At 39.7% G+C, this 12948-nt stretch overlaps 1 pseudogene; it reads left to right on the top strand.

Annotated features, from left to right (window-relative positions):
* The first annotated feature begins 11 nt into the window (after positions 1-11).
* LOC127427785 (retinol dehydrogenase 10-like) lies at positions 12-12088 on the top strand (annotated as a pseudogene).
* Positions 12089-12948: the final 860 nt, after the last annotated feature.

The following is a 12948-nucleotide window of genomic DNA, read 5'->3' as shown; positions in this document are numbered from 1 at the left end:
AGAATAAAACAATGATAGTGCTGATAGATCTGGTGTTAATGCTCATTGACCAGACATACACCATCATGTGTGCAATGCTTCGCACTATCCTCTGCCGCGTCTTAAGTCAGTGGATGGGGAGCTGTGTCTGATCACGGGCACAGGGCTCAGCCGGCTCTTCGCGCTGGAGTTCGCCAGAGAGGGGGCTGAACTCGTGCTCTGGGACTGCAACACCGAGGCCAACGAGTACACTGCAAGACAGGTGAGGGAACTGGGCTGCATAGTGCACATGTACACCGTGGACCCATCCAAACACGAGAGAGTCTATGAAACCGCTGACCGCGTGCGGCAAGAGGTGGGTGACATCAGCATGTTGGTTAACAACGCGGGGGTCATGGTGGGGTGACGGCTGCTGGAGTGCCCCGATGAACTGCTGGAGAGGAATCTGTGGGTGAACTGCCATGCCCTGTTCTGGGTGAGACCCTCAGGAATGCTCCTGCTTCTTAGAGATCTAAAGTTTAATTCAAACCCTGCTCTAAATCAAGTTTATCATGGTATTGCCATGTATATATGTGTATATATACACTATATTGCCAAAAGTATTCGCTCATCTGCCTTTAGACGCATATGAACTTAAGTGACATCCCATTCTTAATCCATAGGGTTTAATATGAAGTTGGCCCACCCTTTGCAGCTATAACTGCTTCAACTCTTCTGGGAAGGCTTTCCACAAGGTTTAGGAGTGTGTTTATGGGAATTTTTGACCATTCTTCCAGAAGCGCATTTGTGAGGTCAGACACTGATGTTGGACGGGAAGGCCTGGCTCACAGTCTTCGCTGTAATTGACTCTGCAGAAAGTTGGTGACCTCTGTGCATCCGCTGACCCCGCTCTGTCATTTTACGTGGCCTACCATTTCGTGGTTGAGTTGCTGTCATTCCCAACTGCTTCCACTTTGTTATAATACCACTGACAGTTGACTGTGGAATATTTAGTAGCGAGGAAATTTCACAATTGGACTTGTTGCATAGGTGGCATCCTATCACAGTACCACGCTGGAATTCACTGAGCTCCTGAGAGCGGCCCATTCTTTCACAAATGTTTGTAGAAGCAGTCTGCATGCCTAGGTGCTTCATTTTATACACCTGTGGCCATGGAAGTGATTGGAACACCTGAATTCAGTTATTTGGATGGGTGAGCGAATACTTTTGGCAATATAGTATATATATATATATATATATATATATATATATATATATATATATACACACACACACACAGTTGTGCTCAAAAGTTTGCATACCCTTGGAGAATTGGTAATATATGTACCATTTTTAAAGAAAACATGAGTGAGTAGGCAAAATACATTTCTTTTATTTCTTATGGGATTCATATTCAACTGTAGGTTATAACAGAATGGCACAATCATAAAACAAAACATGGCAACAAAGAAAAAAATGAAATGACCCCTGTTCAAAAGTCTGTATACCCTTAGTTCTTAATACTGTGTATTGCCCCCTTTAGCATCAATGACAGCGTGCAGTCTTTTGTAATAGTTGTCTATGAGGCCCTAAATTCTTGCAGGTGGTATAGCTGCCCATTCGTCTTGGCAAAATGCCTCCAGGTCATGCAAAGTCTTTGGTCGTCTTGCATGAACCTCCCCAGAGTGGCTCGATGATATTAAGGTCAGGAGACTGTGATGGCCACTCCAGAACCTTCACCTTTTTCTGCTGTAACTACTGGAAGGTCAACTTGGCCTTGTGCTTAGGTTCATTGTCGTGCTGGAATGTCCAAGAGCATCCCATGCGCAGCTTTCGTGCAGAAGAATGCAAATTGTCAGCCAGTATTTTCTGATAACATGCTGCATTCATCTTGCCATCAATTTTCACAAGATTCCCCGTGCCTTTAGAGCTCATACACCCCCAAAACATCAGTGAGCCACCACCATGCTTCACAGTGGGGATGGTATTCTTTTCACTATAGGCCTTGTTGACCCCTCTCCAAACACAGCGCTTATGGTTGTGACCATAAAGCTCTATTTTGGTCTCGTCACTCCAAATTACAGTGTTCCAGAAGCTGTAAGGCCTGTCAAGGTGTTGTCGGGCATATTGTAACCAGGCTTTTTTGTGGCATTGGCGCAGTAAAGGCTTCTTTCTGGCAACACGACCATGCAGCTCATTTTTGTTCAAGTATTGTCGTATTGTGCTCCTTGAAACAATCACACCATCTTTTTCCAGAGTAGCCTGTATTTCTCCTGAGGTTACCTGTGGGTTTTCCTTTGTTTCCCGAACAATTCTTCTGGCAGTTTTGGCTGAAATCTTTCTTGGTCTACCTGACCTTGGCTTGGTATCAAGAGATCCCTGAATTTTCCACTTCTTAATAAGTGATTGAACAGAACTGACTGTGCATTTTCAAGGCTTTGGATATCTTTTTATATCCTTTTCCATCTTTATAAAGTTCCATTGCCTTGTTACGCAGGTCTTTTGACAGTTCTTTTCTGCTCCCCATGGCTCAGTATCTAGCCTGGTCAGTGCATCCACATGAGAGCTAACAAACTCATTGACTATTTATACACAGACATTAATTGCAATTTAAAAAGCCACAGGTGTGGGAGATTAACCTTAAATTGCCATTTAAACCTGTGAGTGTCACCTTGTGTGTGTCTGTAACAAGGCCAAACATTCAAGGGTATGTAAACTTTTGATCAGGGCCATTTGGGTGATTTCTGTTATCATTATGATTTAAAAAGGAGCCAAACAACTATGTGATAATAAATGGCTTCATATGATCACTATCCTTAAATAAAAGACAGTTTTTTTGCATGATCAGTCATATTTTCAAAATCAATGCCAAAATTTCACAAACTTTTAGCACAGCTGTGTGTGTATATATATATATATATATATATACACAGTATTGTACAAAAGTTTTAGGCACTTGTGAAAAATGTTACATAGTGAGGATGTCTTCAAAAATAATGAGTGAATAAAAAAAATAGTTTTCATTTATCACTTAATGTCATACAAAGTCCAGTAAACATAAAAAAGCTAAATCAATATTTGGTGTGACCAACTTTGCCTTTAAAACAGCACAAATTCTCCTAGGTACACCTGGACACAGTTTTTCTTGGTTGTTGGCAAATAGGATGTTCCAAGCTTCTTGGAGAATTTGCCACAGTTCTTCTATTTAGGCTGTCTCAATTACGTCTGTCTCTTCATGTAATCTCAGACTGACACAATATTCAGTGGGAGGCTTTGTGGGGGCCATGACATCTGTTGCAGGGCTCCCTGTTCTTCTATTCTAATCGTTTCTATTTGCAAAAGTAATGTTTGGGAGTCTAACATTTATATTTCCTATTGACACACTAAAGCTGAAGATATAAATAACCATCTTAAGACAAATGCTTTTGTGCCTAAGACTTTTGCACAGTACTGTACATATATATATAGAAAGAGAGAGAAAGAGAGAGAGAGAGAGAGATTGTTTTGTTTTTTTGGACACCATGATTGCACCATTTTTTGGGGGGGAGGGGGAACATATTAGAGTAATGCCATGGTATTCTCTGAAGATTGGAATATAATTTGAATATCTTGTAAATACTATGGTGCATTAATAATCTTTCAGTATCAAAATGTGGATGGCTATTTCATTATATTCTTTAAAGTACCTTGGAGTACCTTCTAAATACCATGCTACATGAATACTGTAATTATTCAGTACCATGGTAGGCTATTTATCGAAGTACCATGGTGTTAGCATGTTTTTGTACATATACCATAATAAAACCATGTTTTTGGTATATGTACTATAGTAGCACTTTTTTGGTAATACTGTGATTTTTTTTTAAATTTTTTTATTTTTTAAATGTACAATGGTAATACATTTCTTTTCTTTTCTTTTCTTTTTTTTTTTTAAGTACCTTGGAGAACCATATGAGCACCACAGTGCAGGTATATGATGATCACACAGTAGCCTACCAAAATCCATGTACCATGGAAATATCATGGTATTCTTTGAAGTACCTTGGAAAAATATAAATACAATGGTGCATGAATATGCAACTTAGGGCTGCACGATTATGACAAAAATCAAAATAGTTGATTATTTCCCTTGATATTGTAATTGAGTTTTGTGTGGGTGCCATAAATAGAATTTAAATAAAATACTTATTTTGTGTTGGACAACTGCATTCCATATTCTTTATGTCGGCTATAGAGACAAGCTGAGACGAGCTGTGTTCCTGAGTTACTTTTTTTTTTTCCATGAAAAAAAAAATAAAAACAAAATACCCTGTTATTCAAATTTTTTTTTTTAGAAACTACACACAGAAAATTACCAATGCAACAATACAAAAATATTAGGTTGCCTTATTGATATGCCGATAGACTGATTTAAATGTTTGATTTGTCATTGGATTCTTCGCACATTTAAAAAAAAAAAAAAAAAAAAAAACCTAAATGTTGTAAATATGTAATTGCCACTTTTCAGGATTGATTAATTGCAACAGCTGTAACTGTAATATTTCAAGTCTTTTTTTTATTCATTTTGCAGCCCTATTGCAAATCATTCAGTACTACTGCATACAGTATATCATCGTTTTATGGTATCAAAGTATCATGTTTTTTGGACATGTATAGTAATTTCATAATATTCTTTGAAGTTCCATTAAAATACTGTGGAACAAGAATATAATAATTGTTCCGTACCACTGTACTGTATATACAAAAGTACCATGGTATTACCAATGGATACTGTTACTGTAGTACCGCCACCAGTTTGTAAGGGCTGTCAGTAATATTTAAGTAAACTTAAAGATCTTAAATAGCTGGTTCAGCAGGTGTGTTTGAGGACTTTGCAGGAAGTATTTCTCCAGGAGCCAGATTTAGCATTCCTGTCTGAAAAGTGGACATCCTATCCTGTGTGCTGCCATTGCTGATAAAGTCTAAATACTTTTGACTACACATGATGGATGCTGTTGGACTTCAAGAGGATATTGAATTGAAAACTATATAATTAACAGAAAGGCACCATCAAGGGATCAAAACCTGGAGTTGTTATAATCTGCTTAATTAAAAAGGTTCACACTAAGGGCTTAGAAACAGCATATAACCACAAGTCGCTCTTCAGAATGTTGAATAATAGACCTTATTCACGCTAGTGCCATCTTTGATTTTTAATGTGAATGACAACGAGGCTGAGGGATAGACTTACCATCTCTTCCATGGCACGAACGGTATAAAGCTGTGTTAAGCTCCTAGATCACATCTAATTTTCCACAACTCATGTTGTCTGGAGTGTTTTGTCCACTGAGAGTTCTTGAAAATAAAATGTTTCAATGTTTTGTCCACGGAACGATCTAAAAACACTTTAAACTGCAGTACAGTCCATTAAAGAGACTGTAAGTCTATCCCTCACAGCCTCGTTGTCATTCCCATTAAAAATCAAAGATGGCGCTAGTGTGAATAAGGTCTATGGTTTACGAGTTCATTACAAGACATTATGCACCAGTTTGTTGAGTTACTAATCATAGCAACAAAAGACTGTTACCCTGTCATTATTATTAAGCTATTGCTCATACTTTAGGGTAAGGGATTTTAAACAAATCCCTACCCCAAAATTGGAACATAGCATAACTCATGCAGCACCATTCAGTAAATGTTCAGATCTAGTAAATAATATATCACTTCACTTTAAGCCACTCTGGTGCTTTTTCTAGATATGTCTTGTCAGAAAGCAAAGTCCTCACAGCAAGTCCGGCAGCTTTGATATACATTGCATATTCAACACTATACAGCGTTCAGCCCATGTGACCCCCTACAACAAACAAATACCATGAGTCACAATCAGCTCAAACACTTGACAATATGCTTACAAAGCAGCAAGAAACAGCTCCAATTACTTAGGAATTCACAAACATTATCTTCTTACTGTAACTCAAGGGCTAGTTTAGTACAATAGCAGTGATAGAACATGTGACTCATGTCAAGAAACCACCCAGTCAAGCAACCTCCTGATCTAAGCTGGAAGGCTTTTACAGTTTCATAAGTGTGATAAACCACACTTACTGTTTTTTTTTTTTTTTCTGCTTTAACAGATGACAAAAGCCTTTCTGCCTCAAATGAAAGTTAGGAATCATGGACATATTGTTACTGTTGCAAGCACTCTTGGTCTGTAGAGGTAAGCATAACACATTTGAAATGTTGTAAAACTGTCTGCAATCATTTGTAAGATGCAATATGACCCCATGAAATCAAAATTGGAGTTTTGTTTCTTTTATTCAATGTTTGTTTGCTTGATATAAACTTTAGAGTAAAATTTACAGTATGTGAAAATGTATCTACTGTAAAGGCCCTGGCACACTCAAGGCGAAGTCCTTCTTCGCTCAGAGCCAAAAAGAAGTTCGAAACAGCTGAGTAATGACATACTGTTTGCGAACATTCAGACACAGGCCACACCACTGGGCAAGGTACATTTAAATATGAGAATGCTCAAGAGTAGATGTAAAACATAAACTAATATGACATTAAAATGTGTTATCAATGACACCATGCCTCATTCTATGAGAGGAATTCACACGAGATCAGTAAAAGAAGCTGTATTGTCTACTCAGTGATTACTTAATGTAATATATATGCAGTAGATAATGTGTATTTTGTCATGTTTCCTTTTGCTTTCATGGTGCTAATGCGCTAACATGCCATATGAGTTACAGTAATAACACTGTTTTTGTAATTTATGATGACACTGATACTACTACAAAGATGGGTGTATAAAATAATTTTAATGGGTGGAATACAGAAAAAAAGAGTAATAATAGGAATATCTTTGGGCAGATGTGTGAATGGCTTTCTGCTGGATACGGCACATGAGTAAAGCAGCATATCAAAGAACAGAGTTAATGTGCATTTAAGTGTGTAAGGTGTATTAATGTTGACTGATCTTAACTGACTGAACAATGTAACTGGAATTAGCTGTTGGCCTCAAAGCAGGTGGAGCCCCTGGTTACACCTACCGATGATGTGGACCAATGGTAGTAAGGTGTTTATCAGACGGTATGAAGTTTTCCTAAAAGTTTGCCCTTGCGTGCTGTTACGAACCACCGAAACAAACTCAAAAACACTTTTGTTTTGGCCAGATTTTGTTCTAAATGACATTACATTTGTTTGTTCTTTGATTTCATATGAAGTGTGCAGGGGCCTTTAAATGTGCTGTATCTATGCAAGCATGTTGACTGATTGTGTTTTCGTTTCTCTTGGTGTAGGATTATTGTGTGAGTAAATTTGGAGCAGTAGGCTTCCATGAATCTTTAACCCATAGTTTGTTGACAGAGGATGGTGTGGATGGGGTGAAAACCACCCTGATTTGCCCATACATCGTCAACACTGGCATGTTTGCTGGATGCCAAATCAGGTGGGAAACCAGGAAATTGTAAATGGAAACTATGAATCAGTCATTAATCCCACAGGCTATGTTCAGAATGGAATCCTAGTGTACTGCATACTGCGGAGTACATACTGTATATTGCTTACTATATTTTTTTAAGTAGTATGAGAAACCATGATGCACATTTTGAATGAAAGTGTGCTACACTGATGTCACATGACCACACTATGCATGTTTAATTAAATGAGTGGCTTCCAGTTTTCATCTTGGAAATACAAATGGTTATGTTGGATTGGCAAAGTGTTTTTTAATTTAATTTGAAAAAAAGCAGCTATACAGAAAAAAAAAAAAAAGTTTATTTTGTGTAATTATTATATTACATTGTTATGCATAGTCCATGGCATTACAGAGCAAAATAAAAATGATAATCAACCCCATTATAATCAATGATGCTGTCTAAACTGGAAGTGTCTGTTATGGCGCGTCCATCGCGGCATGACTGTCGCATTGACAATAAACGGGTGTCCCGTTCCATTTTGCGCTGCACGCACTACTACACAAATGAAATGGTTTAGAATGTTTGTGTCGACACATCCGGTGTAGATAGGGTGATAGACTTACATTGACAGAATGTTTGAATGGGCCAGTGGAATGCTCGTTAATTCAAAATCAAACTGTCAAAAATTCACATGTAAACAAACCCACTAAAGTCCTTTGATCTTCTTTAAAGGAATATTCCGGGTTCAATACAAATTAAGCTCTTTCGATTTGTCCCTCCTCTTAAAAAAAAAGCAAAAATCAAGGTTACAGTGAGGCACTTACAATGGAAGTGAATGGGTGCAATTTTTGGAGGGTTTAAACAGAAGTTTATAATTTTATAAAAGCACTTGCATTAATTCTTCCGTTAAAATGTGTGTATTATTTGAACTGTAAAGTTGTTTAAATCATAATTTTTACAGTCGTTTTAGTGTTTGTTGACATTACATCGTCATGGTAACGAAGTTGTAAAACTGGCTATAACTTTACACAGAAAAGGTTAGTAAGTGATTTTATCACAATTAAATCATGTTTACACATATATCCTGTGTCTTGTGGCTATACTTTTGAAACAGTGAGTATTTTAATGTTTACGGATTGGCCCCCATTCACTTCCATTGTAAGTGTCTCACTGGAACATTTTTGGATTTTTCTTTTTATAAAGAAAAGGCAGGACAAGTCAAAATAAATTTTTGTGGTAATTAACATTATGCCACAAATGCTGTCGATTGAGCTTAACTTGTATTGAACCCGGAACATTCCTTTAAGTTACCCAGTCTCTCTATCTATCCAATGGTTTATCTGACTACTGTTTATGTGACAGTCTGTCTGACTATCTAGCTAGCTGTTTGACTTACTGTAATTAAAGTTCCTTTCCAAGTCAGTCCACTCGGCGGCCATCTTTAAAATGCTCTCGGGCTGACTGGGCAGTTCTTTTTTCAAACAAGCAGCAAGTACAGCTCCTACTTGAATGTGGTAAGACCGAAATCTCTAAAATGGTTAGTCAAGATTACAATCAAAGAACATTTCAAATCAGCTGTAAAATCTGTCAACTCTGGTATCGTAAATTGTGCTTCTTTAGCTCAGATCATGCTAAAAAAAAAACTATTTTCCCAGCTTGTCTAGCTAATGCGCATGCTCGAGTGGATTGATAGGCAGTGTCTGTATCTAAAAGGTGATTGCTCTTTTACCTGTAATGTGGGACTTCTTTTTCTCCCATTTAAAACATGGCCATAGACATTAGGCAGTGAACATGAAATCTTAACACACATTAGATGTCTGTTAACCATCACTTTTACTCTTGCATGTCTATATTTTCAGGGAGGAACTCCAAGGCCTGATTCCCCTACTGGATCCTCTTTACTGTGTTCAGCAGTCCATGAAGGCCATTCTGTCTGACGAGCAAATTATCTGCATCCCTCACATAACGTACTTCGCCTTTCTCTCGTGAGCATAAGTACCTTTTCTTTGAATTATATTATGGATAGTGAATCTTATAATCAGACATATGCATACATTTTTCTGTCATTCTTTTGCTTAGGTTGCTCCCCTGGGATGCTAATGTTGCAACATATCGTTTCATGGGTGGTGACAAGTATTCCTTCATTAAGACCAAAGAGCAACAGCAGCAGCAGGTTGCTAATGGCCACGTGAAATCCTCTTAGCCATCCCATAATACTTCATCCAGTTCCATGCAGCTAAAGACATCAACAGTTTAAGGCAAAAAGCCAATGAGTCGATTCACAGGACGTAAAGAGCAAGTTGCCTACTACCTGTAGAAGTAAACTGTTTTATCATGGGGACCAATTTTAATCCTGAAGAGAGAAATCAGGAGTGAGTTTGTTTTTCCTGTACACGTAACATACTGTACTGTAACATGTATTTGTAACACGGAATGAATCTGTACATACAAAAAACATTCACTAGTGCTAAAATTGACTGTTAGAATTCCTTTCCAACCAACAGGGTGCTATGCAGGGTCAAATTTTCAGAAGGAAAGTGCTAACCACAGCCCGACTTTTGACACCTGGACAGGTGCGAAATGGGCGTGGCATGTCAACTGCCTAGAGCTACTGGCTGTCTTTCTAGTCTTGAGAGCTTTTCATTCCAACATCGTGAATCACCACATTCTGATTCGTTCGGACAACACAACAATAGTGCCTTATCTGTCACCAGGATGCGCTGGCCCACGTATGGCTGGCAAAAATGCAAGTATGTGTTTCCCCCGGTGTGCCTCCATTCTGTCATCAGCAAAGTCAGACTGGACATGAAAACAGTCCTGTTAATTGTGCCGAAATGGCCCAATCAGTCCTGGTTTCTGGAGATGGTAGAAATACTGGAAGGGCCTCCATGGGAAATACCGCTGAAGAGAGACCTTCTCTCTCAAACACAAGGCACGATTTGGCATCCCAAGCCAGAGCTGTGAAGCCTACATGTGTGGCCTTTGAACGGAGCACAGCAGATGAGTCAGAATTGGCTCAGTCGGTTATGAACACCATTTTACAGGCTAGAGCACAGTCCACGAGATGCCTTTATGCACTGAAATGGAATGTGTTCACTAATCGGTGCTTTTCACACGGCAAAGACCCAGTGAACTGCCCCATACCTGAAATGTGTACATTTCTTTAAAAGTGACTGGACACTCGACTCACTCAGTCAATGCTCAATGTTTGTGGTGACTATATCTGCGTATTACGCACCTGAAGCCGGCACCTCAATAGGCAAACATGATTTAATCCTAATTCCTTAAGGGGCTAAATCCCCCTCGCCCGGCCACAGTCCCAACTTGGGACCTAATTTTGGTCCTAAAAGTGCACGCGGGCCTCCCTTCGAGCCTCTGGACTATGATGAAGTGTGTGCTTTCTTTTAAGACTGGTCCGGGTCTTTCAAAAACCACTGTCAAACCCAGAAAAGGCTGTGTGCCTAAGATTGTAACCACACCCTTCAGAGCACAGTTGGTTCACCTTCAAGCCTTTTTTCCTCCTCCATTTAATTCGGATGAGGGACAGTCCTTGCATTTGTTATGCCCTCTGCGAGCGCTACACGCATACGTTGAGCGCACCCGCCAATTCTGACTGTCTAACCAGCTCTTTGTGTGCTATGGAGGACGCATGAAAGGAATGCCCTTCTCCGAGCAAAGACTTTCTCACTGGATCATTGATGCGATCGCCCTGGCTTACGAGTCGCAGGGTACAAATTGCCCAATTGGTGTTAAAGCACACTCAACTAGAGGCGAGTCTTCTTCATGGGCGAATGGTGTGTCCTTACAAGACATGTTTTGCAGCATAGCAAGTCATCTCAGTCTAGAGCGCTTGCTATTTCATTGGCCAAACATATACTTATGCCCCTCTTTTTAAGCACGGGCTCCCTGACTTTTTACACAACTGCCTGCATTCAGACCGTTGTATTTCCCAAAAGTCACAGGCACTTTCATTACAAATAAACTTCCTTTCCGACTGGGTTTGTGAAGGGGTTAATTCATACTATATGACTACAGTTCATATATCCATTCTGAGTGTTCCCCACCTGGCCCACCATGAGGGTCATTCGCTTGCGGCATACTCATGTTGGTCGCCATCCCGTGGGACGGCTGCGTCATGTTTTCTCTCTGGAAGGTTATGTCATGTAGTGCGGCGTGATGGGATTCTGTTCCCCATAGCATCAGCTTAGTGACGCAATGTCTAGTGTACCGAGTCTCGGTTACGTATGTAACCTTGGTTCCCTGAGATGAAGGGAACGAGACATTGTGTAAGCTGACCGCACTACAGACTCAATTCTTTGAGGTGCGAGCAATGTGCTCTTGTTCTTCAGTCCGAAAATTCTGAAGAAAGGTGTTAGCTTGCCTGCTTTTATACCGGACAGCTTCACGCTTAAAAGGGCGGTGCTTAAACACCCTAGCCAATTTTAGAATTGGCGTTACTATAGAAAGGTTTCAACTAGGTCGTATAGAAAGACACTCCCCATAGCGTTAGCTTAGTGACACAATGTCTCGTTCCCTTCGTCTCAGGTAACAGAGGTTACATACATAACCGAGATGTTATCTCTGGGGTCCTACGCCAAATTTTTTCTTTAATAAGATCATAGTAAACTGAGATTATTGCTGCTTCAAGGACAACAGCAGGCACTCGTGTGCACTTCATCTTTATCAGCACACTTGATTGTGATTGGTTAATGTTGTATATACTGTACACCTACAGTGCATCCGGAAAGTATTCACAGCGCTTCACTTTTTCCACATTTTATGTTACAGCCTTATTCCAAAATGGATTAAATTCATTTTCCTCAAAATTCTACAAACAATACCCCATAATGACAACGTGAAACAAGTTTGTTTGAAATCTTTGCAAATTTATTAAAAAAAAAAAAACGAAAAAAAAAAAAAAAAAATCACATGTACATAAGTATTCACAGCCTTTGCCATGACACTCAAAATTGAGCTCAGGTGCATCCTGTTTCCACTGATCATCCTTGAGATGTTTCTACAACTTGATTGGAGTCCACCTGTTGTAAATTCAGTTGATTGGACATGATTTGGAAAGGCACACACCTGTCTATATAAGGTCCCACAGTTAACAGTGCATGTCAGAGCACAAACCAAGCCATGAAGTCTAAGGGATTGTCTGTAGACCTCCGAGACAGGATTGTATCGAGGCACAGATCTGGGGAAGGGTTCAGAAAAATGTCTGCAGCATTGAAGGTCCCAATGAGCACAGTGGCCTCTATCATCCGTAAATGGAAGTTTGGAACCACCAGGACTCTTCCTAGAACTGGCCGCCCCGCCAAACTGAGCGATCGGGGGAGAAGGGCCTTAGTCAGGGAGGTGACCAAGAACCCGATGGTCACTCTGACAGAGCTCCAGCATTTGTAGAGAGAGGAGAAACTTCCAGAAGAACAACCATCTCTGCAGCACTCCACCAATCAGGCCTGTATGGTAGAGTGGCCAGATGGAAGCCACTCCTCAGTAAAAGGCACATGACAGCCTGCCTGGAGTTTGCCAAAAAGCACCTGAAGGACTCTCAGACCATGAGAAACAAAGATTGAACTCTTTGACC

This window comes from Myxocyprinus asiaticus, chromosome 37 (genome assembly GCF_019703515.2).
Source record: "Myxocyprinus asiaticus isolate MX2 ecotype Aquarium Trade chromosome 37, UBuf_Myxa_2, whole genome shotgun sequence".
Classification (NCBI taxonomy): domain Eukaryota; kingdom Metazoa; phylum Chordata; class Actinopteri; order Cypriniformes; family Catostomidae; genus Myxocyprinus; species Myxocyprinus asiaticus.
This window is presented reverse-complemented; position numbering and strand designations above follow the sequence as displayed.